Raw genomic sequence first — 27,055 nt, 5'->3', positions numbered from 1 at the left:
ATGACTAGACTAGAATGTCTAATTTTTAACCGCAGATCTGCCTCCGTGACCGAAAGGTTATCATGTTGGTCCGTCGTCACGCAGAGGTTCCGGGTTCGATACCAGGGCCGGGAGAAATATTTGTATGTCTTACTTTTATTTCTCTCGTGACTTTTGGTGTAATTGGGGTTGTATATGTGTGTGTCCATGGCACCTGCGAACTCAGTGTTCGCTAGTGTGGGGCTATGAGTGTGTGTGTTATTATATTTTGGATATCTATGTTAGACAGACTACAACTTTAGCAATTATTTTAATTTTTAATTATTAGCATTTAATGGTGTTTTGATTTAAAAAGTTTCTTTGTTTACCAGTAAGCCGAAACTAAAGCATTCCAAGGTCGTTACAGTGACTGTACATAGTTCAATACAACTATTGTATAGTCTTTAAAACGCGCTGCGGTGCATAGAGAGCATTGTATTCAGCTTTACAGTTACATTCAAACACTTCACACCCTTTTTCCATCGGCAATGCAGAGACGATAATCCCACTTCCTACGATCTGTTTTGCCTCAACATGCATCAAAGTTTCCATACACGTTTGTCCGTTAAGGGTACTCTTGGCCTAGCCTTTCTTTAGGACGTCCTCAATTTGGTATGTTGGCCTTGATCTATCCTTACCAACTTGGCCGTTCACAATCGCCAAATAAATCTGTTTCGTCAATCTTCTTTTATTCATTGCCTCTACATGTACGAACCTCCTAAGCTTCCTTTTTATTATTTTTCTCATTACATTTTCCACGCTACAACGTTCTCTTATCACACTGTTCCGCAATTTTTCATCAGAATCATTCCAACCATACTTCACAAAGCTCTTATTTCCACTGCGTTAATTCTACTTTCGTGCTTTTGCCAAATTGAACGTTCTATAGGTATCCATACACTTTATTGTTATCGCTTTCGGTTCACCTGATGAAAAGTGGTAATTGGTCATCTATAAACGTTTACTAAGGTGATATCTTTAATATTGATGACTTCTCTGACGCTTGATGAGGAAGGCCGGAATCTAGTTCAGTCAGGACTACTTTAGAAAACCAAGTTTTCATTGTGCCCTCAGTGTTGATTTAGTTATTGGTACTTATAGTGTAGGTTTTCCTTAATTCCTTAATTTGCGACCAGGTAATTGTAGTTCCGCACAGTCAAAATTCCTTGGTATAGTCATTGGTATTGATTTCACACTTTTCAATGTTAAGGAAGTAGCTTTAATTTCTCAAAGACATTGCCTACCGTGGGATATGAGATATTAAATCTTATGTGTTTGTGTCTGCACTGGCTCAAATGAAGTGATTATGGCACCTCCTGCTTTTTATTGCCAAAGTCTTTGTTCGGTACCTACTCAGGCGTGTTCTGCACAGACGCAATCCCTCTTTTTGCCGACGTCTTTGAATTTCACGTTATTAATTTTTTTTTTCAGTGGTTAACATTTTGGGCGCAAGATAAGATTTCGGATCCGATTCCAGAAACTTTTCTAAATAGATCCTGGCCTGGGGTTCTGAGTAGTGCCCCGGAGTCAATTTCATTGTCTTTGTACTCATAGTCTAGTTCAAGACTACGTAATTGGTGTTGTTGTCTGTCAATAAACTGAACACAATTGTATTCGCAAGTGTAAATAATGGAGTGTAAAATACCTTTCTCTGAAGCTATTGGAGAGGCGAATTTAAAATAGACACCCAATATAATAGTATAATCGTTAATTTATGTTGCAACATAATTGTATAACTAATAATTGTGACCCAGGATTGTTTGTGCTGTGCGATTCATGATGGCCCATCTCTACGACATGATCATCAGACGTCATAAGTACAAACACTACAGAATGTCTATAAATTAAATATATCTAGAATAAACTTAAGGACACTAGTTTTTAGAGTATTAATAGACTTTACTGGATGTGTATAGATCAATTATACTAAAAATAATCAGTTCTTCTACAGATGAAGTTAAAATAAGGACTATAAGAGCAAATCTTAAGAGAGATTACACTTAATTAAGTTGTTTGGTATTAAGAAGGTTTTAAAATTTTGACTTGAGCGAAATAAGTCTATAACAACAATTTCTTTTTTCTAAAACCATTTATAGGGAACTATTACCTAAATATATACCATATTAAGGCTATTTATAGATATAGCAGTTTTAAGGCGTATAAAGTGTGCTCCTTGGGCACATCACACAATTTTGTAATGTTGTGTAAAATAAATGTTTTTTAGATGACCTGTGTGATCTTATCACTACACTAAAAGGGAAGAGATGAACAGGTGTTCGTCAAGAATAGTGGGGGTGTGAGTTATAAAACTGAAAAAATTGCAGAATAATGAACAGCGACATTGATATACAGCCCGTCATATTAAAAAGAAAAAACAAACAGGTCATGGGAATGAGCTAGTCAACTACATTCAGACAAAAATAATCACTATTGCTTTGTGACAACCAATCCTAGAACACAGATTTCTTTACATTTGTACGTTATTTGTTATCTTTCTTGATTATTTAGGATTGTGACGTTTTTGCTCACATTAGACATATTCTTAACCATTACGTCATAGCTATGACAAATATATTACCAAGGACATAGTCTTTAGTAATATATTTCATCAGTCCATAGTACATAGGTACTTCAGAATCCTGTGGCTGTACCTGAGACCTAGATCCATCAATTTATTTAGTTTTTCTTTACTGTCACTTTAGCCGAAAGACATCCAATGCAGAAGGTCGATTCAGAACCTTACGATAACTCAGCTGTCGACCGACTCGATTTGAAATCGTACGATTTATTTTCATTTTTATTCACAACACACGAATCGAACGTCAAACTGTCATATTCAAAACCGAACTGAAGTGACGTCACACCTGTACGATTACTCGAACTTCTCGACCGGCAAATGCTAGAAACGTTATTCAGAACACAGTTATTGAATGAAAGTTACCGAACGTCCTATTGTTTACAAATCAAGAACTTAATACGGAAATCTCTTATTATTTTAAATTAAATCTGGATTTTGGTCAATTTTATTAATTTAATTTAGTGCAAGACTAACGCGTTCCTATATTTTAGGTCTTAAAATGTATATAAAAGGATTTTTATTTACTTATATATAATCTATTTCACCGACTAACCCCGTAAACGCTGTTGGATAACGATATCGTATCCAAATCTGGGGGTCTATTCTCGATCTCCGTCTGACATCCGTCCGAAACAATTACTGCCAAATAAGCAATACTTGACCAAATGAAAAGACGCGTGATGCGAATGAAGCTTCATACTTGACACTTGTCTTTTAATTTTGTCGAATATTACTTATTTGACAATAATTGTTTCGGACGGAGATCGAGAGTAGATCCCCTGAATAGAACGTTTAATTCGAATGTTCTGAATAGTTCAGAAAGCGCCCTTCGATTCGAGAACAATATGCAATCTAACGATTCGGTTAATATATCGAAGAGTTCTGAATCGGGCTCCTGGACTTACTCCTACAATGATCGCAACAACGATGTCCTCAGTTCACCTTTTTTATTATATTGTATGTGAAATAAAAACATTTGTGTTTTGATTTTTTTGATCACTAGTGCCGCATGGTAGTGCCGTAGTGCTATAAAACATAGATTGTAATGGTACTACCGGTCACTCATGCAGGTAGTCCAAGGCTGTTAAACAATGCGTGATGCAAACGTCGTTCTTACGTTTACCAAGTACGCTCTCGACCGAAACAAGATCGCAATCGTCTTCGTTCTTTTACGTTGTCATCTTTAAAATCAAACATTGACGATAAAATGTACAAATTAAAAAAGTTATACGAGGTTTTATTACATTCGAGGAATGATTTCAGTCCTAAAAAACCCGTAAATTTTCTTTAGAAACACTTATAAAAAACTTTTGGACAAATGTTGTTTCTCTCCAAAGTTTTCTTTTTATTTTTTTTTTATAATATCAAGTGACGGGACGAAAAAGTCGTACGCCTGATGGTAAGCTACACGCCTGTCCATAATAGTTGCAGGGCCACTCAGAGCTTTAAATCGCAAAGATTTGAGGGGCACTGTCACTGCAACCGTCACCCTGAGACATAAGTTGAGAAGACCCATGTGCCTGTAATTTCACCAGCACCCTTCAAATCCGGAACTCAGCAATGCTGACATTACTGCTTGGCGGCAGAAATAGGTAAGGTGGCAGAAATTCCCGGGACGAACTGCCACAAGGAACTCTACTACTACTCGAAGAGTTTTCATATAAAGATTCTTGCTTAGCTAAAAATTATTATTATTAACTAAAACCATTTTATCCAACTCAAATTGATTCTAGTTGTAATTATTAAGTTAATGTCAATGTTAAAGATTTGAACACCATAATATTCACTTATTTTTGTGAAATTACTCCACTAGTTTGTTATAATTATTAAGACAGAGATCAAACACTTAGAAAAAAATCTTTCGATTCGGCTGAATTCGAACCAAGGTCTTCCAGCAAACCATACCAGATGCTATGCCCACTAAGCCGCAGAACAAACGAGCGGACTTTACGAATTTTTCTTTTGTTTCTGGTTTTTAAAGACTTTCGCCGTAGCGCCATCTGTGAGGAATCTATTTCTCATTAATTCTAGTCAATTAATGGTTTGTTTCGTGTCGGTTTGGTAGTTAATTTACTGGTTAACGACTGTAGCTCTTAATTTAAAAATTCAATTTAAATTTTCACTAACAAAGATAAATTCAGTAGCTTTTACTACCAAAATATCGGAACAGAAAGAGGAATTGAAATGAACACTGTCTCAACCCCTTTAATGAATATGGATGACCTAGATTAGTGGGTGGAGGGTGAATTATTTGAGGCTACCAGGTGTTTAATCGAGTTAGATACTATACAGGCACAAGAATGGTGGTTGTTTGTTATTCCATTAACTAATGAACTAATTAGTACGTTTATATGACGAACGACCATGGAGTGGAAATCCCTCCTAAAGACTTATTCCTTGAACACTATAACTTGGGCCCTTTTAAGTCAAAAGTGAATCTAGGCATTATTTGGGTGTGCATACTTAATCGTTACTTTCCATCCATTGCAATTTCATCGTGACTCCGCTGAAATAAAATTACAATTTGATAATATTTTTGTTATTCTGGTAAAATCTAGTTGCATGACATTCCACTGATCAACAATGCAATCTCTAACGATGATGTTGTTCTTACTAAAACTATCATGAAAATTACTATGCATATCTTAATTTTTGTCTCGTTTAGTCCTTGAATTAAATATGAGCCGAGATGTGGAATATGACTGGCTCAAAGGCTACACGTCGCTATGGAAAGGTCTATGATGAGCATCTCGTTAAGGAACAAAGTCCGGAACGAAGTTGATAAGACTAAAGTTGTGGATATCGACCAGAAATGTGGCAGTGGGCGGGCCACATCTGTCGCAGAACCGATGTGAGATGGAGTAGACGGGCTCTTGAGTGGAGACCACGTCTCGGCAAACGTAACGTAGGACGTCCCCCTGCGAGATGGACGGACGATCTGAAGAAGGTCGCCGGTAGTGGTTGGATGCGGAAAACGGGTGCCGAACGGTATGTGCAGCAGTGGACTGTAATAGGCTGATTGATTGATTGAGGTACACAAAATGCCAGCTGTAGGAATTGATCTTGGAACTACCTAATCGTGTGTTGGAGTATGGTAACATGGAAACGCGGAGATTATCGCCAACGACCAATGAAACCGAACTACTCCATCATATGTGGCTTTCATGGACACAGATCGACTGATCGGCGATGCCTCTAAGAATCAGGTCTTATAAGTAGACTACATCATTGAGGTGCCATCGGTCGCCATTGTAGAGTAGAATAGCAAAAAAATGCAGTTGAATCGTAGCTCGATAGCTAGCCACTGAAAAGCTCTTAACTTTTAGCAGAATACCAAACGTACAAAAACCTGACATTGATACTACCGACACAACTGAAATGATTTAAAATTAGCAGACTTGGGCCCAGGGGAGCTGAAGTTTAAATGCGCACTTAATCTTTTTTATAAAAAAAAGTTTCAGTATTTTGATTCTCTCCAAGTCGATTTTCTCAAAACTTACTCCGATTGAGATAGCGCTTTTCGGCTTATCAGGGCAGTATATATGTCGGAACTAGAGGATATCGGGACGCACTTTTGTTAGGCGGATCATTCGTCTTCGACGTGTTCATGGTCGCTGTCAACGCGCGAGTTGTTCTAATGCGAAGAAAACAGTCAGGTAATTACAATGGCATTTCACTGAATTCAATTAGTGCTATTCGTAAATGAGTAAATTAACTAAACATCAACAAAAATTAGTCAAATTTAGAGCCAATGGGTTTGTAAGTGCACATCTTCTTTCGCTGAGAGGAGAATCTACAAAACAAAAACAAAACTTTACATTTAATAAATTTACATAGGACATACACAAAGGAGGGGTGGCCTAAAGTAAGGAGGAATTTGATATTAACGGGACGGGGGATTTCAAGGGGAAGGGTATCATACAGAAGAGTGCCGATACGGCTGCAAGCAAAAGTGCACATCACAACCGGTAACCTGTTAAACCTGATCACCACGCCAAAAAACTGACACTTACACCTACATTCGGTGTTACCCGCTCTAAAATAATAATAAATATACAGTCATTAATTTAGTGGAAAAAATCGATATTTTTATAATGAGTTATCAATTATTTTAATAACGTATATGTTTTAAAATATACCGACATATTATTACAACAATTTGTAAAGTTACAAAAAACGTAATTTGAAGTGATAATTCATTTCTCCGAACATTGTCAATATGGAAGAATAGTGAAATTACTTAGTGGTTGTACTTAGTCAATGAATAATCATCTTAGTTGCAAATGACAAAAGAGACGTTTTAGTGATTATGGTGAATAACGAAATTTCGAGTAAATAAACCAATCGGCTAGTTATATAGGTAATATGTAAAAATAATTTTTTAACAAAAATATAAACAGTAGGAACGACGCTATATAATAATAATAATAATATAGCAGTTATTTGGCTTTTACCGAGTATTAGAAAAGATACTTGTTTCATCTCACATGTTGATGATATACGGCATTTTGCTTTGGAAAACCTCGCCAACATTAATAAAATCTTTGTTCAGCAGGAGCGTGCCGTTAGGGCAATTTACAAACAGGCCCCCAGGGTGTCTCTGTGAGATAAGATTAAAGAAATTTAAATTCTTACACTGGCGTCCCAAGAACAAAAATGTAATTTGTATTATGACCTTTTTATCACGACGTTTGAAACTTCCCCGACACTAAACAGTGTACTCCAAAAAGCAAAGTCAGCTAACAGCTCTAAAACAACGCTATAGTAGCAAAAACAACGCTATAGTAGCAGTAGAGCTCATTGTGAAAGAGTTTGCTCGAGGAAATACTGATACCTATTTCTGCAGCCAAGCAGTAATTTGAGCATTACTGCGTTCCGGTTTGAATAGGTAAGGTAGTGAAATTACAGGCACATTGGACTTCTCAAATTATGTCTCAGGACGACGGCGCAGTGGCAGTGCCCCTAAGACCTTGGCAATTTAAAGCTCTGAGTGACACTGCAACTGTTAGGGATAGGCATTTCGCTTACCACCAGGCGCACGACTTGATCGTCCAGCCACTTGGTATTATTAAAAAAAAAGTTGACTAAACATTAATGTCCAAACGACCTTTGATTGTCACCATTTCAAAAAATAGATGTTAATCTCTGTATATCGAGTTTTTAGGTTTTTGCATTTGTTATGCATAGGAAATGAAAATTCGAACCGTTGATTTGTTTAAAAACACAAATTGATGCCTCCAATGAACACTACGCCAGCTTAATTTTTGAGCATTTTCTGTTTTTATTTTGTTTTCTGTTTCTTAAATTGTTTTTTTTTTTTGCTTTTTTTCGAATTTTGTTTTTTGTTTCTTTATTTTTTTATCACAAAATTCAGTGAGTATCATATTAGGTAATTCATTCTTGTAATGTCATCTGAGTTCCGTAGTGTAACAAAAATCAAGTCAATTAGACAAGTGGCAGTAAAATATTATATTCATTTTATGATTTAGAACCCTAAATAAACTGGGAACATAGCTGATGATCTTTGGGGAAACAATTTACACTTACACTTACAGTTACACTTTTTACCAGAATCACCGCCACAGTTTACTTAATAGTTACTACGTAAGTGACACATTAATCTTATGCAAAATCGAAAAAAAAACTACGTTATAATAGCCTACTAAATCTACTAATGATACCAGATGTTCACTACAAGGAATAATCTCAGAGTACAGAGTACTGAATAACTGACCTCAAAAGTCATTCATCTCCTAGTTTGCTACCCTTCGCGGTGGAATATTTTCTTGAAATTTAAATGCCACTTCTGGGGTACCCTTTTTTGAACAAAATTCGATTCACAAATTTAGGAGTTATCGCCGTAAGATACATATAAAAAAAACATGCATTCGAACTGACTTCATCCTTTTTTGAAGTCGGTTAAATAGAAATCCAAACGCGCTCAGAGATGCGAAAATAACGTTTCCAGTCGTGCGGAACCGAATGCTGGGGTTGTACAAGGATTGTAATGTAAATATAAGACTTTTCTTAACCCTTGCACTGTCGGCGATACACTCAGCGGTACGCACTTATTGCGTAACCTCGAGCGAGTGAGGGAGTCCTTCTGCCGCAGCAAGAAACGTATAGTATACGTAGTTATATAGATTTACACCCTTATCAATCACTTTTTACAAATGGTATTAACAAAATTCAGATATGTTGCTGGAAACCATAAAAAACGTGTGAGAAACACTCATTGAACGTTTTTGTAGGGATTTCAGAGTTAAAGCCTTAACTGCCTCAATGGCCGAACGGTTACCATTAATATCGACTACCACACAGAGGTCCCAGATTCGATTCCCGGGCCGGGAGAAATATTTGTATGGCCTACATTCATTTCTCTCGTGGGTGTAATTTGTGGTTGTCTATGTGTGTGTCCATGGCACCCGCGACTCAGGGTTTTCCTAGTGCGGGGCTATGTTGAGTGTGTGCGTTATTATTATTATTATATAAAGCCTGTCTACGGTAAATGAAATACTATGCAGGAGACATTATTTCCTTTGGCCTGGTTAAGGATTAACAGAAAAAATCTGAAATTCGAATTAAAAAATTCCAAAGAACCCACTTTCCATTCCGTGTACCCAATATACTAACTATACAGTTTTGTTTATATTGTTGTATAAACGTTGCTTCTTCCATTTATATGAATACTGTACACTGTAAGAAAAACAAAAAAGAGGAAAAACACACGGGAAATGTTGATTTGCATGAATTGTTGAGCGAACCTTAGCTGTCCAAACTTTTGCATGGCTCGTTGCGTAGTTCCTTTTTGGCAAAATCGACTTTATTCACTTTACGCAATGTTAAAAAAATAATACGCCAGAAATATTCACTTTAGCAACTCGTAAGCGATGAAAGCCCACTGGGAGTACGGTTGCTTTTCAATTGAGAGGTTGAAGGTTCGAATCCCTGGAGTAACATGTATCTATGTATCTAGGTAGATAAAGGGATAAAGGAGGTCTTTAATTTGTAAGTTATGTATATTTGTGAACTTTTCGTAGCAATATCATATATTATATATATATATATATATATATATATATAAGGGCCTAAAACCGATGTGGAGAAGCGAGTTCTTGAGTGGAGACCACGGCTCGGTATACGTAGTGTACAACGCTCTCTGGCCAGATGAAGTAACGTATTGCAAAAGTCTTAGGACCGGGCAAAATGGCGCACATTGCGAGTGGCCTCTGTCCAACAGTGGACTGCGATAGGCTGATGATGATAGCAATACCTCTTGTTTACAATATGATACAATGGTACAAGAAGAAATAGATGAAGCTTGACACTTACGACTTAAGATTTAATCCAAATCTATATTATTCGCGTTAAGAACCGTCCGTTGCTCAAAATGTCATAGGCCTGAATTAGTCTAGACTACACCTGTACTGGTTGACCCTTAAAATACCTGTCAGATTTTCAACCTGTATTATTCAAGGAGTTTAGTACCGTGAGACGACGGTAGACGGCATTACTTGTGTGCTGAAACGCGCTATCAGTTTGTTCACACGGTACCTATATAATGCTTTCGAAATTTATACCTTTTTAAATACACATTCCAAATGTAACGATTGTAGTCGCCGGCGACGATGTAGAGTCCCTTAATTTAGCAAACACTCACGCAGATTTAGTCCTACGGCACTCCCTTCTGGCGCAAGTCGTTAAAAATACATTATACTTTTTAAAATTTGTTTGTAGTGTAAATAAATAGAGGTTAAGCGGTATCTTGTGAAATTCTTACAATACCCTCAGAAATCGTAGGAAAAATCTCCTTCAAAATCTTTGTCTATATTTCGACTAATAACTTCATTAAAGATGAAGTATTTCAACCAACAACACGAACCAAAAACTTGTCTTTCCATACTTTAAAAAAATACCGGTAAACCGGTATGCTATGAGATAAAGGTAAGTATTGCGTCATCTCCTAGAAACAAAATCGAACGTTGGCATCCGCTGCGTCAAGTAACGTAACGTTCAAACAAACCTGTTCTGGGTTACCAGAAATGTCGTTGGTAACTGCTGTACTATAAAGTATACATAGAGAAAACTTATGACTACATATAGTGCACTAGCACTGTACCACAGAATATCACAGTAGGACTAAAGTTATACAAATTTGTTGCCACTTTTTGATATAGCGCGATATTTTATGGAGAAATAATATAAGTTTTTTTTTTGGTGGTAAGCGACACTCCTGTCCGCTCAGAGTAATAGTTGTCCGCTCAGAGCTTTAAATCGCAAAGATCTGGGGCATTGCCACTGCACCCGTCACTTTAAGACATAGTATAAGTTGAAAAGTCCCATGCACCTGTAATTTCACCAGCACTCTTACTATTCAAAACCGAAACGCAGTAATCGTCACATTACTGTGGCAGTACACTACCGAAGTTTAACAAGGAGCTTTACTTAGGAAATGAAACTCTTTTTCCGGATTTAATTCGCGTATATTTGTTTTTGGGACTTATGAAGGGCCCGAAACGTTGGTTTCTTTGAAAAAAAAAAAAATACATGACTTAATTCCGGAAAAATAGTTTCATTTCCTATGTGTAACAATCGCGAAAACCTAAGAACTCGATAAGGAGTTCTACTGCTACTAACACTAAGTTCTATTTCTGTTTTACAGAAATTGACGATTGCTTTTTTGACCTTTTTCATTTTAACGTAATACTTGTAACGTACCTACGTCAGCCAATGTCTTTATCAAGTAGTTAACACAAATTAATGAATTAAATATTAATTATTACACGATAAATGCATTCCGAATATGTAACAATGAAACAAGCATGTCACAGGTTCTTGTTATGTACAGAAATATAGTTAATGTAAATTGAGACCCAAAATAGAGGTTTTGACGTATTTCGATCACACAGAAAATCGGTTTTTCGAAAATTCGAATTTAGTTGTTTGTTTTTGGTTTTAACGTCTTTATTTATTATTGCCTTTTTTTGTATCTACGTTATAATATCGCTATTTCAAATACATATCTAATAATTATGTAATAATAGTAAATGAAGACGGCTTTGTTTATAATTACTCGCATTACATTAAAACATAAGAACAGCAGTGTATTATACCCTCTGCAGTCGTCAGATACCACACGTCACTTCGTAAGGTAAACAAAAGAGAAATTGTGTTTTCTGGGTCACAAAATATTTGCATTTGCATTCTGGCTATAGACTCGTTTTGGGACAGTTGATGTTGAGACCAAAAGGTGGATCATTTAGTATACCTGCCTACTTCTTTATAGTAGAATGTCTTCATAGCATAAAAGTAAAGCACAATAAACTGTTTTCAATTGAACGTTATTAGAAAAAAAGACATTTTAGGAGCGCGAATTGAAACGTCAAAATTTAAAAGTCGAATCGACCTAGTGCCGCACCAAATCGATTCTGTCAATATTATTATCGAGTTCTTAGGTTTTCGCGGGTTCCATGGTTATGGCTGTGAATAACACCAGTCAATCAATGAGTCAGTCGGGACCACGGGACCTGTAAAGGGATCAAAACGTTGGTTTATTTGAAAAAAACAACGATTTAGATCCGAAAAAATAGTGTCATTTCCTAATAGTTATGTTCTTAAAGGAATCTCCACTACTTCATTATACAGACGCTGGACCAAGCACTCTACCGTCCACTAACTAAAACGATGCTAAGGGACAAATTGTCAAATATCCGTTTTAAATAGCATAACATAGAGCACAATCTCTTTTAAAAACAGTTCAAATCATGTTCGACTTATCGGAACTTACCCGAACTATGCATGGCTGAAATATTATTAACCAATTTGTACATTAAAAAACTGGGTTATGGTTTTTTATGGTATTAAAAAAAATTTTTTTGTCACTTTAGAGCGTTTCGGTTAGCGAACAACAGCACCACGTTTATGTGGTCTGTGGGCAGCACTGTGAAAGGTACGGGCGGATCGAACCAATAGATCTAATCGAGGGGCGCGCGCGACCACCGTGAACGCAAGGAGCGTCTACGCACATTTGATTTTCACGCACCCGCGCCTGAATAAGGCCACAGGCATACTCATGGAAATATATACCGAAAAAAAATTAAAGTAAAATTCTGCAATACATATATATTATATAAGTATCATAAGAATGACGCAAACGAAGGCTCGTCGTTGCTGCCCCCGGCCAAACTGAGTGACTGAGCTGTCAGGGCTTTGGCGCGTAGTTTTCGTCTAGTCACCGCCGTTAAAGCTCATGATTAAGGATCACTGACTGGTTCGAAAAACTCGACTTAAATATGTGAGTTATGCGTTAGTTTAGTTAATACGTAAACCTGACTTACATTAAAACACTGTACCGTTTTGCTTGTTTCGCCATAATTTTTTCCTTCAATTTAGCGAGAGGTATTGCTACTAAATATTTATAAATGGACGTGACTTGGAAAAGGAACAGGAATTCGAAGTGTTGAACACCCAATTGAGAAGCAAATATTTCCACATCGCTTTTGTAAATTAGCTTCTGTGCAGTCATTGTAATTTTTAGTAATAAAAAATATTTTTTTTAAATTTTCTTTTATTTTATAATATCAAGTGACGGGACGTCGTGCGCCCGGTGGTAAGCGATACGCCTATCTATAACAGTTGCAGTGCAGAGCTTTAAATCGCAAAGATTTCAGAAGCATTGCCACTGTGCCCTGACACATAAGTGGACAAGTTTGATTTGCTTATGAATTGCGAGGATTACGTTTTATCTGCCTTATAACGCGCCGATAACTTTTAATGTTTTGAGTTTCGGATGTGTTCGGTATTCAAGTTTACGGTATGAAATTTGATTTTTGAACATAAACAAGCAAAGCGATTTTTGAGAATAAACAAAGTTACAAGTGCCTTTAAAGGTTTAACAGATATTGTTTTGCAAAGAATTTGAAACCATTTTGATTTCATAGCAGTAGAGTTCCTTATGAATCAGTTCGTTCAGGGAAGTACTGCGACCTTTGGTGCCTCTCAGATCTTTGCGATTTAAAGTGGCACTGCACTTTTATGGACAAGCGTGTAGCTTTTTCTTTATTTATAATATCTAGGACGAACAAGTCGTGCACCTGATGGTAAGCTGCCTGTCCATAAAAGTTGCAGTGCCACTCAGAGCTTTAAATCGCAAATATCTGAGGGGCACTGCCACTGCGTCCATCACCCTGAGACATAAGTTGACAAGACCCATATGCCTGTAATTTCTCTCTTACCCTTCAAAACCGGAACGCAGTAATACTTGCATTACCGCTTGGCGGCAGAAATAGGTAAGGTGGCAGTACTTCCCTGGACGAGCTCTATCACAAGATCTATATTATGATGCATTAATAATTTATTTCATTATTTATTATATTACAGTCAACTGTACAGGTCAGCCTATACAGAACTTTAACGTGTTGTATTCTGAGTTTCTAGGTTTTTACGATTGTTACACGTTTCGGTTAGCCGTGATTACGGCACCTGTAAAGGGTCCAAAATGTTGGTTAGTTTGCTAAAAACAAATATACACGATTTAATTTAAACTGCCTCCATGGCGGAACCGTTGCCATGCCGGACTGCCACGCAGAGGTCCCAGGTTCGATTCCCGGGCCGGGAGAAATGTTTGTATAGCCTACATTTATTTTTCTCGTGAGTTTGGGTGTAATTTGTGGTTGTCTATGTATGTGTCCATGGCACCCGCGACACAGGATTTCCCTAGTGCGGGGCTATGTTGAATGTGTGCGTGATTATTATTATTATTAATAATTTAGTTTACTTCTCTCAACATTACAAATTTCATACAAATACAGTTACATGTCATTTTATACTACTCTTCGAAAAGTGAGCGTCAGTTTACAAAATAATGAAGAAATAGTTATATTATAGTAAGTCATAAGTACACAGTAGTGTACATATACAAATAAACATAATTAATGAAACTTACAAATAATTGAATTAAACTCACAATGTCAAGTGTATACAGGAAATGTCTTAGGAAGACTAGTAGATGTATATTACAGTGTAATAATACGATGAATGTCAGATTAATTAATTAATGTAATAATTCAATTATTTATTAAGTACTTTGAGTAGATATACTCCGTTACTGAGTAAAGGGATTTTTCCAATAAAAGGTTCTACGGTTTTCACCTGAAGGTTTCCTCACAACATTGTTTTTTTAGTTCGGCAGGTAGGTGCTCGTAGTAGGTCGGTCCTATAACCCGCGAGTTTTTCTCGTGTAGTTTAGATCCCAAAATATAGTTTAATAACCAATGTTATATTGCTTGTAAAATAAAGTAATGGTTTACAACACACTAACACGAAAACACCCTCCAAATTACAGGTATATATTTATAATCAAAACCACTCTTGGGCTTGTCCGTTACCTGTCATTGCCAACACCTTGAATGCCCCTTCCGTCACTGCTGCCAGTCGCCATTTTTATTTTTTTTAATCAATCGTTTTCGAGTCAAAATACATACATTAATATCTGCTGCTTACATTATAATGTGATATATATCTGAAACATAATAACGTTTGCTACTGTATCAATGTTAAGTAAAATTCGTGATTCGCTTGAGGCAGTTAAGTTTTAATCTAATTTATTTCATATTCAATTTATAAATTGTACAATGTTCCTTTTGAGATAATGAATAAATATTTTTATTATTATTGTTTTAAACATCAATTAGTTCATTTGTTGATATCCTTTTAAAAAACAATAAAACGTACCCTTTCTCCTTTGCAACTTGACCATTCTTCACTGGCTAAATAGAACTACTAAATAACGACTTTCACTATTCATCCCTATTGACAATGTTGGGAGAAATGTAATTATAACTTCAAATTACATTAGACAAAACTAGTAACTAGTTGCTTGCTAGTTCCACTTTACATTCAATCTACCACTGTTCATGAACTTTAACTAAAAACTGTTGTAATATTACAGTGTATATATAGATAATATAGAGGTAAAATATCTGTATGCAAAACGAATTTATCGCACTGCTATTAGAATAGTACATTAACTCAAAAAGTGTATTTTTTCAGAAGCGATCAGAAACGAATTACTCACTTCCCGTGAAAGATTATTAAAATTTATATTAAACTTTGAAAATATAGGTTAAACATTATAACAGACATCTAAACAATGCCCTACTTACCAAATATATTTAAAAATAAAAGGGAAAAATTATTTTCATCTTTTTGAGTTAGGACTGTTTTGTAGAGAACTAGCTCAGAAAAAGTTTCTCTCATTTTGAGTTAAGTAGATATCTTTGAATTGTTTCTCACAGCATTCTAATGACGGTTGTATTGAGTCGTGTAGAGAATCAAATTTTACGTTCAACAATAGTATAATCTCGAATTTCACATATTTTGAGTTACAACACTATTGTAATAGCAGTGCGATATATCTATGCAATAATACTTATTACATCTTAGAAGGTTCTGGAATTTTCTATATAATTTGCCAAGTTTTATTAAAAGTGGGCGCAATATCTAATTTGCCACGCTTAGAAGTGGAATTTCTTTTTCAAATTTGAAAGACCGTTACTGAGGTACTCCCTTTGTAACAATGAAAGAGTCATCGGATTAATCGCGTAACTTACACACAAAAACTACAGTCGAATTAATAGTAATAACGCACACACTCATAGCCCCGCACTAGGGAAACCCCGTATAGCTGGTGCCATGGACACACATACAGAACACCACAAATTACACCCAAACACACTAGAAATAAATGTAGCCTATACAAATATTTCTCTTGGCCCGGGAATCGAACCTTTGCCTGGCAGACCAGCATGATAACTGTTCGGCCACGGAGGCAATAGAGAACATCCTCCTGTTTTAAAGTCGGTTGAAAATTACACGCTTAACAAACACGTGTTTGAACTGTTTTTACGATGCAAATTGTTTATCTTCAAAACAAAGGCTATATGCTGTAGTGTGAATAAAATTAAAAAACTTTATAGAATAAAAAAGTGCACGATTACTGGGTCATTCGTTACGCGATCTCTTATTGTTCGGTAACACTTTCGATTGATGTTGCTTCTAACGACCGCGGTTTACGAAAGAGAAACTTCGTTGCGGTACCTTTATTAATTTTAAAGTTTACATGCAGAATTTTATTAATGCACTACCATTTGGTTTTCTTAATACTTACATGTTTTTTGATATTTTTTTAACGCGCGGTCGTAGTTTAGTTATTGAACGATTGCTTCGCAATTAAGAGGTAAATGGTTTAAATGAACTTTGGCTCCTTATGTGAATGGAAAATATCGCCAATGCGCATTGATTAAGCGTGACGTACTACGGTTTGGAGGATTCCCTCGTGGAGATCCATGCCGAACCGTGGATCATATAAAGGGTTGAAGACGATTATGTTTAAGCAGTACGTATCATCACTATCTATAGATATACTGATTGACACAGAAAATCGATAAACTGTATCAACTCTAGCAGCATTTTTGACGAAAATAGATTTTTCCCATTAATAGTCGATACTACCCCAGCTCAAATTATTTTTTTTCCCGTATTGAATCGGTTCAATAGCGCGGGTCGAGCGACAGGGACACTGACTTTATTTCAGAATTTATTTTTGAACGAAAACAGTACAGGTAGTATACGTGTTCTATTTAGTTCAGGTGATATAAAAAATAAATTATTGGAATATGTAAAATATAGCGGGTTTTCTTGTAAAATTTCGAGGTAAGTTTGTGTCTATTTCTATCGTGAAAATTTTTAGAAATCGTGTTTTCATACCGTGTACTAATCAGTGTATATCCACAATTTTACTATATTTTTTCCAAACCGATTGATTCAACACTTCACTGTTATGCTCTTTAGGAGCACTCTTTCCATATGTAGTTTTTTCCTAATCAAATATGGGGTAGTTTTTCCTGTATCTGTACAATATATTGCAGTATTTGAAGTCAGTCTTTTGAATAACTTCATACAATACATCTGTGTAATTTTATTTATGATTATCAAGTGAAGTGAAAATGATGGGACGAACAAGTCGTCTACCCATAACATCTGCAGTGCTATTAAGAGTTTTAAATCATAAATATTTAAGATGCAATGCAACTACGCCCGTCATATGTCTATACTTTCACGAGCGCCTTTGCTCTTCAAATTATGGTGACCTTTTAAAAAGGTCAGATCAAACGTAATAGGAACAAAAGACAGGGTAAGAAAAAACTTAGGCGAGTGTAGGAAGCGAAGTAGGTATATTCCTGATATACTGAACGTTGACGTTATTAATAATTAAAACGAAACGTTTTAAGACAATATTCCTGACATTAAAGCAAACAAATATTTATTTATGGAAAACCAACGGCTATAAACATTGACTTACAATTATGTGGACGTCGGGTCCGCGCTAAAAAGTGTCCGCACTTGTAAGGCGCTAAAATCGTATACAGAGCGCGACACTCCGCATTAGTCTTCATTTGTTCTACTGACAGCGCGATACTGCGATGACATTACAATTGAAATTTCGAATAGGTTGACTTGAGACATTTTTTTCGTGGTTTTTGTATTAGATCCGTCGTCCATTTATTTGTAAGTCAATGGCTATAAAGCCAATTACAGGTTTCCACCTATAGTTTCATACAAATCAAATACAAGCATTAAACAAACGAAGAATAAACTATATTTCTTAACAACATGCACTTACATAAATAAAACAACATAATACCTGCGTCAACAGTCACAAATGATTCAATAAAATGAAACAGAATGTCCGTGAGTTTACGCTTTTGCGCATCAACATTACAATTGAAAATATCAACATCCAGGTCATGATTGCTCAGCACACTATTCAAGCCCTTGCTAGCTCTACATCACAATATCGTTTTACTGGTCCCAAAAGTACTGACAAGATGATCCCAACTTCCAAAGGTTGCAAACGTTTTGTCTTTCGACTTTAAATAAAAAACTAAATTTTGTATTAATGATGGAAAAGAAGAGGATAGAGAAAAAGAGAAGATAATAGCGGAGGGATGAAGAGTCAGAGAGAATTGTATATGTAGAATGAATACTTACCCTAAATGTGGTAATTCTTTAATGGAATTTGAATCCATTTTTGTGTAATTAGTCCGTATTTTTTTCTAAAATGTGTAAGATACAAATAAATAAATATACACTGTGATAGATGGAGTATATTAACAAACGAATGGTAGCCAAGGGTGGCTATAGAAATGTAGGACGCCTTGCTATCAGATGCGTAGTGGTTGCTATCAGATGGGCGAGGCTGGTCGAGGCCTTTACCCATCAATGGATGAAGCCGGGTTGTGGATGTTAAAGACTGTGGCAAGTGTAGGAAACGATAGAGGCATATCAGAATCCCACTCGAGTAGGAAACAGGTGTGATAGTATGTATACAGCAATGGCAATGGCGGAAACTTGAAATAGGTAAGCTGATAAGGGAAGGTCACCAAACACTGGAATATATTTTCTGTTTAATATCTGGTATTAAGTTAGAGAATAAACTTTCAACTGGATATGGACAATACGTTGGAAAGACTATCGCAGAGAGCGAGAATCCGCTGACTACGATGAGTGCAAATAATGGGAGAATATCATATTGCGAAAAGATCGTACTTAGAATGACCAAAAGAACGCCGCTAGGTCTTATGTCTTATGTACTGCTAGAACGATGAAATCCAGAAAGACCAGTAGGTCTACCATAACCTTTCAAAAAACAATCTTATTTCAATGTAAGCTTATAGTAAGCTTATTATAATATTACTCATATTCGTACCATGACAAACCTATCAACCAAGTAATGCGTTATTGCTAAAGTGACTGAAAGAACGAATAATTTCCCAATATTGTCTATTCCTTACTAAAAATAGGAAATAAATAACGCTATAGGAGCTGTATAATGCCATCTCTTTCTTTGTTGATGTTCCGAATTGTCCTAACGTAGTATAATGTTATAAGTACTTATAATTATTTACATTCAGAGAATTTTAATTGCTAAAAAAAGAAAAGTATGTAATAATAAAATCTATTAAAATTACGTTGTTTTTAATTATTTTTCCGCACTTTCATGAAGAAAAATATATAAAACAAGCTGAATCTTGATTGTCACGTTGTGAATTCGGAATTATAGTCTAGTGTCAATTGTTAGTGTCGCCAAGGAGCATATAGATGGCGCTGGCATAATTTTACGAAATAATCATCGCGTATTTTATTTAACGAGAAATTATTTCCTTCTTACTATTAAATAACAAAACAAACAAAATATTGAAGAGATATTATGTAAATAAATAAGTTCAACTTAACTTTTAATTAATACAAATCAAAATTTTGACAATAAATTCGAAAATATTATTGTTTTCATTGCATTCCGTGTAAATATTTTAAGATTGCTAAATTTGACACAAGAACAATATTACTTTAATGTTAAGTCGCGTAATAGTACGAACTGAGTGAATTAATAGTCATAACGCTGCCATTAAAACATCATAGTTTTAACATTATAATAAGCTTACTTTAAGCACGAAAAGTCAGTGTAAGGTTAAAGTAATATTGTTTTAAGAGGTTGTGGTAGGTCCGCTGACAAGACTCATTATAGGTCACTGCGTTGCTGAAGTACCTAAAGCATCCAGTCCTGGTACATCAAAATGAACACGATACTCAAACAATATTATTCTCATGGCCTGGGTACACTATGATGAAAATACAGCGCTATGTTTTATACAGTCATAGGGTATCTAGAAAAATACTTTAAAAAATCCCGGTTTTGTTTTTCATACAAAACTTAAATTACTAACTTTAATGTATGCTGGGCGTTTAGTGCTTTTTTCCTTTTTTTAGGATAGACAATCGCCTCTGCTACATGTAGTATCTTAAAAAACGTTCCGAATGCCCTTGGTATTTATTGCAAGAAATGTTTTTGCTAATTGTTTAACCGTCGTCTGTGGTAGTCAAACTTGTTTTTACCATTAGTATGCAAAAAAAAGTAAGTAAGTAAGTATTTGTAATCAACGGTCAGCGAAATATTTGGCACAGGAATATTAAACAAAACACGTCAGGTTTTGATACATTTCTGTGTCGATATATACTTAAAGGTACCTTACGGCTGAATATATATAATGTTTCACCCAGTTTAGTCTATTGGTTAATATTTTTTTGTTATTATATTATCATTTCTGGGCACCGATATCCTCTTTGATGAGGGCTTAGGTCATAGTTACCCATGTTGGTCTGAAGCGGGTAAGGATCTTTTCATGTTTCTCTAGGGTTGCGAGTCAGTTTCCGACATGTAGGTATCATGATGGTATTTTTCTTTACCGTTGAAACGTGAGATATTACTACTAAACATTAAGAGTCGATACAGTCGATATAACACTGAAAGTGTTGATTCATTCACTTTGCAAAAAATATATAGTAAAATTGAGGATAAATACACTAATTACAATTTTTAGGAAACTTGTTTTCACACATGGTGTGAAATACGGATTCCTAAAAATTTACACGATACAAAAAAAATCATAAACTTACCTCGAAATTTTAAAAGAAAACCGCTGTATTCAATAGGTCCTACTTCACATATAACATTTTTTTTTTTTATATCAACTGATGTAATTAGAACACGTATACCTCAATATACATTTTTCAAATGGCGTCAATTTCGTTTGTAAAACAAATAAATTCTTAATTAAACATATTAATACGCGAAAATTTTTAATTCGATCTGAGATAGTACAGACTCTTAACAAGTGTTAAAGTTATAGTTTAGTAGTAATAGAACTCCTTGCGAAATAGTTCGTCCAGGGAAATACAGTCACCTTTTACCTACTTCTGCTGCCTAGCAGTAATGTCAGCATTACTGCGTTCCGTGATAAGGGTGCTAGTGGAATTACAGACGCACGAGACTTGTTAACTTATTTCTCATGATGACAGGAGCAGTGGCAGTGTCCCTCAGATCTTTGCGCTTAAAGTTCTTAGTGGCATTGTAACTGCTATGGACAGGCGTGTCGCCAGACGTACGACTTGTTCGTTCTGTCACTTACAAAAAAGGTATATGCTGTCACAGGAATACTACCGCTCTTAAATAAAACAACATTGGAATGAAAAAGTTTAACAATGCAATCGTGAATTTACGTCAAACTTCGAATAGTTCCGAAGCTTGAAATTTAGAAATTTTTTTCTACGTGCAATCAGTGTCTCTGCCATTAGTTGACGGTAATAGTTATCGCTAGCGACCGAGTATAATAGTCGAAAATTTTTCTATTGCAAACTGTATAGCGCCCCTAGCGGTCATTAGCAGAACATTTTGAATAATTGGCACCTTTGGTGTAATAAGGCCACATTTGTAAAATTACAACTTTTCAGGAGAGAAAATGAAGGAAATTTGTCGATAACTTTTTATGTATGAATAGGAGTGTTATTATAAAATTTCATATACATATTTAATTTGTTTCATGTAATTCGTATTGTTTGTATAACTTTCATGTGATAAAATTAATAACGTATGATCACATGTGGCTTTATTCATTCTTAACGCGTTTGTCCACTGCATCCGATTTTTCGGACCCGTCATTCGGAATTGATATGAATCGGACGTAGTGTGCCAATGCCCTAAGGGTACGAATTGCACTGTAAACCCATAGTAGGTACTTAGTTTATATTTTTTATGAATAACTATTTTTTCCTATAAATATTAAAGAAGACACCACAATAACACCATATATAACAAACTCTCAAACCCTCCCACTATAGCCCCCACTTCTCACATAAGTTGGTAATGTCAACATCTTTGCGCAAGCAGACCTCGACGAAATATCTCCTAAGGTTCCAACATGACTTAACCCGAGAACCTCATATTATGACTTCCTAAGCATAGGTCAGTTTATACTGGAATTATTATCCACTACATTTTGAGCTCTACTTTAGTGGAACAACTTCGATAAAACAGGTCTTTAACATCGGTATACAGGAAACTAGGTGCATAGTCGCCAGTGGTTAATGACCCGTGAAATATACGTTATGCTTGATTTAAGAGAGGTCAAGTTTATATGGTTACCTCAGAGAGAGGCTATGTTGTTACGACACGGTTCGTGCTATGAGAATGGTACCTAACTCAGTTCGCAGTTTTGTACCCTTTTCACGGTGCTTTGATGATAAATATATGGAGTTATTTTTAAACTAAAATTAAGTTATAATTCGAATATTAATTGTAGATATAAAAAAAGGTTACGTACTAAATTGGGCGGTTACTGCCTTATAACAACTATTAGAACTATTAGAACAGTCTGTGCTCTGACTATACAATGACATAGTAGGGATAATATGAATAAAACAGTTACTATGGTTACCATATATGAATTTAAAAATATAAAGAAAGACTAGGGATGGTCTAAAGATCTTTGCCTTTCCGCAAGGAAAAGTACATAACATCAATAATTTCAACAACTCGACTGTATTTTTTTCTTTTAGTTAATTTGTTATTTTTTTTACTAATACAATAATTATAAATAGTAATCGGGAGGTCCCTGGGTCAAACCAAAATGAAACGTATTGTGTAAACACTCAATATTATCTGCCTGCCTAGCTCATTCCCAATAGATATAGACAGTTACGTCTGTCTGATACCCTTTGACTGTACGGTACTGAAACTCTATCACTGTTGATAGTGTTTTGTTTGGAACATATGTATAGTTTCTGTGAATGTTCTTATCTGTAGATTGAAGCTGTTGGTTTAAACGGCTTTTTTGTTGTCGGCGTAAAAGTTTTTTCACTTCAGGTTTTAATTTTTCTAAAGTGAATTCTATTACTCTGGGGCTCATAGTTCAGGAAATTTAAATTAGAATGGTTATCTGCCGTATTATTAATATTACACAGGGCATCTCTAGCAATCCAAAGGAACTTAAATATAGGCTTAAATGTGTATCAACATGTATTTTAGTAACAGCAGGGCTCCTTGTGAAAGAGTTCGCCCAGGGAAGTACTACATTGTATTTTTGCTGCCAAGCAGTAAAGTGAGCATTACTACGTTCCAGTTTCGAAGAGTAAGGGTGTTGGTAAAATCAATTTATGTCTCTGGGTGCCAGGCACAGTGGCAGTGCCCTCTTTGCGATTTAAAGCTCTAAGTTGCACTGCAAATGTCACGACATGCCTGTCGCTTATACCAGGCATATCATTTGATGCTCATATTACTTGGTATGTTAAAAAAAAATGTTTTGCGCCAACTAGAAATTGTATAAAAAGTTATGCCGCCATTTTGAAAATTTAAAAAAGTAAACATTTTTAAGAGAAAAAGTAAAATAGGTTTCCGTTGTCCGCAATGTCAAAATGAGACAAAAATGGTACACGCTCGTCTTCAATAGTCTTAGCCCTGACCTCAAAAACACCCAGGCAGCATTGTTCGTTGTACTGACGGGATTAATTCTAAACTCTTCCTTAGAATTACTGGCAGTATCAATGTGAACAGCTTAGATTAAATTCCAATTCGATTTTAACTTTAAGTGAGGTCCCTGAGGACTAATTATTCCATTATCTTTGTAGGTGGATTGATCTCTGTATTTATGCAGACAGTCCCTTTGAAGTGACTACTTAGAATTATATTATACTTGAGGTACGAAATACTAAGCATCGAAATACTCTAGCAGAACATATTGTGGAACTGACGTCGCTATAAACATCTCCAGCCCTTGTGAAGAAATTTAAAAATTATTGAAAAACTGTTTCAATAAAAGCCGTATTGTACGTATATAAGTCTATAAAATGATTTTAACTCTTATTTTGAAGATGCACATACAATTGTTTTAATAGTTGAGATACAAAATTTAGAACACGAAACTAAACATTATAGTACACGAACTGAAGGTGCTGTGTTATTGACGGCAAACTAGATACGCCCAGTGCTAGGAGAATTATTACATAAAAATAACTTTTAAATGAACAGTCAAACCAAGTAAGACGATCGACAGACAAGTCTTGTTTACAACAAAACATTAAACACTTAAGTATTCATGCTAAAGATACTGACTTAGCTATATGTACGCGTACAGTGCTTGTAAAGGAATTGTATCAAGAAATCCCATTAGTACCCAATTTAAAGAAACTGACGAAAGAACTAATGAAATACATTCAGACAAGCATTGTTAACAACAAAATACTAAACATTTAAGTATTTATGCTGAAGGTATTGACTTCGATGTCCATGAGCATACAGTGCTTGTTAAGGAATTACATAGAGAAGCCTCATCAGTACCTGTCGAAGGAACTAATGAAATAGATTCAGATAAGCACGATTTAAAACAAATACTAAACATTGAACTACTCATGCTGAAGATATTGTGGAGCTTGACTCCGCTGTGCATACCTTACAAGCCTATATAGACATTACATCACACAGTCCACAGAAGTACAAAATAGATCGATTGAGTCCTGATTAAATTATTATAGAATCTGTGCAGGTACTTACGGCACCCGTTAACACATCAATTCAATTGAGCGAGAAGTGTCACACCTAATTGATTTTTAATAACACCAATAATACTGCCCTAATGGATCTTAAATGCCGTTTATAGAAACAAAATTATGTATTTTACGTACGTTAATGTAATTATCGACGTACTTTTTTTTTACACGCTTTTACTAAGTATTTAGTTGGCTTTGAAAATAGGCAAGGCAAAAGGGATTGTTCAATTTTTTTTAAACATGCATTTATAATATTATATAGATATCGTATAGAACAACATACGTGTTACGTGTATTCGTAGTTTATCGACTTTTTACTTATGTAATATCAACTTGTTTGTTCAAAGATGAAGATTATTGTATGATACAGGTACAACTGATATATATTACCACAATATTTTATATAGATAGGTAACTTACCTTAACTTGACTAAACTATTTATAATAATAGTAAATAAATGCTTACCGTTTATGTTGTAGTATTACGTCCTATGACAGTGCAAATAAATCAAATAACACACTATTGCAGGCGAAAACTAGTGGATATTGAACGAAAATGCACCAGCCGCCCCTGAACTTGACGTCACTCGTTGCTATAGTGATGCTCTCCCAGGGAAAAAGGCCCCTTACATTCACACTTAAAAAAAAATAAAAAACAAATATCCAGCTGAACGAAAATGTTTGAAAAAAATAAACTTCCACTCTTTTCTAAAATCCAAAAGAAAAAAAAGAATTTAACGGTTTTCAAAATTCGAACGCTATTTTTTTAAAGAGCGCATTCAAAACGCGCGTCTACGCGGCGGCACGGGGCGCACTACGTAAATGTCAGCGCGATCGGCACATGTGCGGGGAGAGGTAAAGCGGTGTGCAGGTCGGTGACGATTTTCCTTGCTACTGATGAGTCGCTAATTGAATATTTAAGTGATTGCTTTGCTGAGCAATAGTAGCGTTTAGTGATTGGATCAACGACTTTTTTTTTATAAAAAAATATCGACGTTGTTTACTACATACAAAAGAGAAAGTACAACGAATATATATATATATATATATATATATATATATAATTAAAAAAAAAAAATATAAGTTTTTACGTTTTAGCAATAATTAAAAAATACACACATATAATGTTCATTATCATACTGCTATTCAAGAAACAAAACAAAAATTTTGTCCATATGAATAGAGATAGGAATAGGTAGAGCATGTTTATCTAAGCGTCTAATATAGTATATAATAACGTAGTGAAACGTCTACGAAACTCTGAAATCTGGGAATGATCAAAAATAAAAGGCGAAAATTCATATTTTGTAATCATATACTTGTAAACATTATTTTTATTTGAAAATTACAAAAGTTTTCTTCTAAATACACTACCGTAGTAAAATAATTGCTTGTAAACAGAACAAAATGCAATGCAAAAATTCTGGGACTTCAGAAAGATGTATGTATTATTCACTTTATTACCTCCTTGAACTTCTAGTAAATAGACTTTGCCAATTTCGATCTCCTACAACCAAAAAAATTGCAAAATAATTTCATCGCAAGTGCCTGCACCTTAATGAGCGAGCGAGACAGCAAAATTGCCGGGGTTGTACATCCGTTTTCCCGACGTTATGTAAGCTACCCTGGAGCCTGCCGCGTCTCCCGCCCCCTCCGTACTTCGCCCCGCCGAGTCCCACTCTTTGCGCAGAGGTCAGTTCTCAACTCCACGCACGGATTTGGCGTGCCAAGTTGCCGCCACTGCTTACGATGAATTAAAACAAGGCAAAAGGGAAGGTTGAGGAATTTTATGAATATGTTGTCGGTTTTAGATGAGCGCTTTATTAGCTCTTGTGTGGACTGGCATTTGATTGGTTTTCATTCTTAGAATTTTATTTTGCAATGCAACAGAAATTTTATTCATGAATAGGCAAACAAATGTCTTTGTTAAAAAAGGCCTTTTTATCAGGACTTCCTCTCAGTTGCACATTGAATTTGTTCCTTTTTAATATTTGGAATTTTTATCACTACTTTACCTTT

General features: G+C 35.4%; 1 protein-coding gene across 4 annotated transcripts in view; it reads right to left on the bottom strand.

Moving 5' to 3' along the window:
• The window catches only part of LOC113240383 (chaoptin), a 156,702-nt gene extending 130,857 nt beyond the window's left edge, over nucleotides 1-25,845 (bottom strand). For all 4 annotated transcript variants that reach the window (XM_026477669.1, XM_026477672.1, XM_026477671.1 and 1 more), the window contains exon 1: nucleotides 25,503-25,845. The gene's annotated coding sequence lies outside the window, so the exon portion shown is untranslated. The remainder of the gene's footprint in view (nucleotides 1-25,502) is intronic.
• Nucleotides 25,846-27,055: the final 1,210 nt, after the last annotated feature.

Source organism: Hyposmocoma kahamanoa, unplaced genomic scaffold (genome assembly GCF_003589595.1).
Source record: "Hyposmocoma kahamanoa isolate Upper Pololo Valley unplaced genomic scaffold, ASM358959v1 138, whole genome shotgun sequence".
Classification (NCBI taxonomy): Eukaryota; Metazoa; Arthropoda; class Insecta; order Lepidoptera; family Cosmopterigidae; genus Hyposmocoma; species Hyposmocoma kahamanoa.
This window is presented reverse-complemented; position numbering and strand designations above follow the sequence as displayed.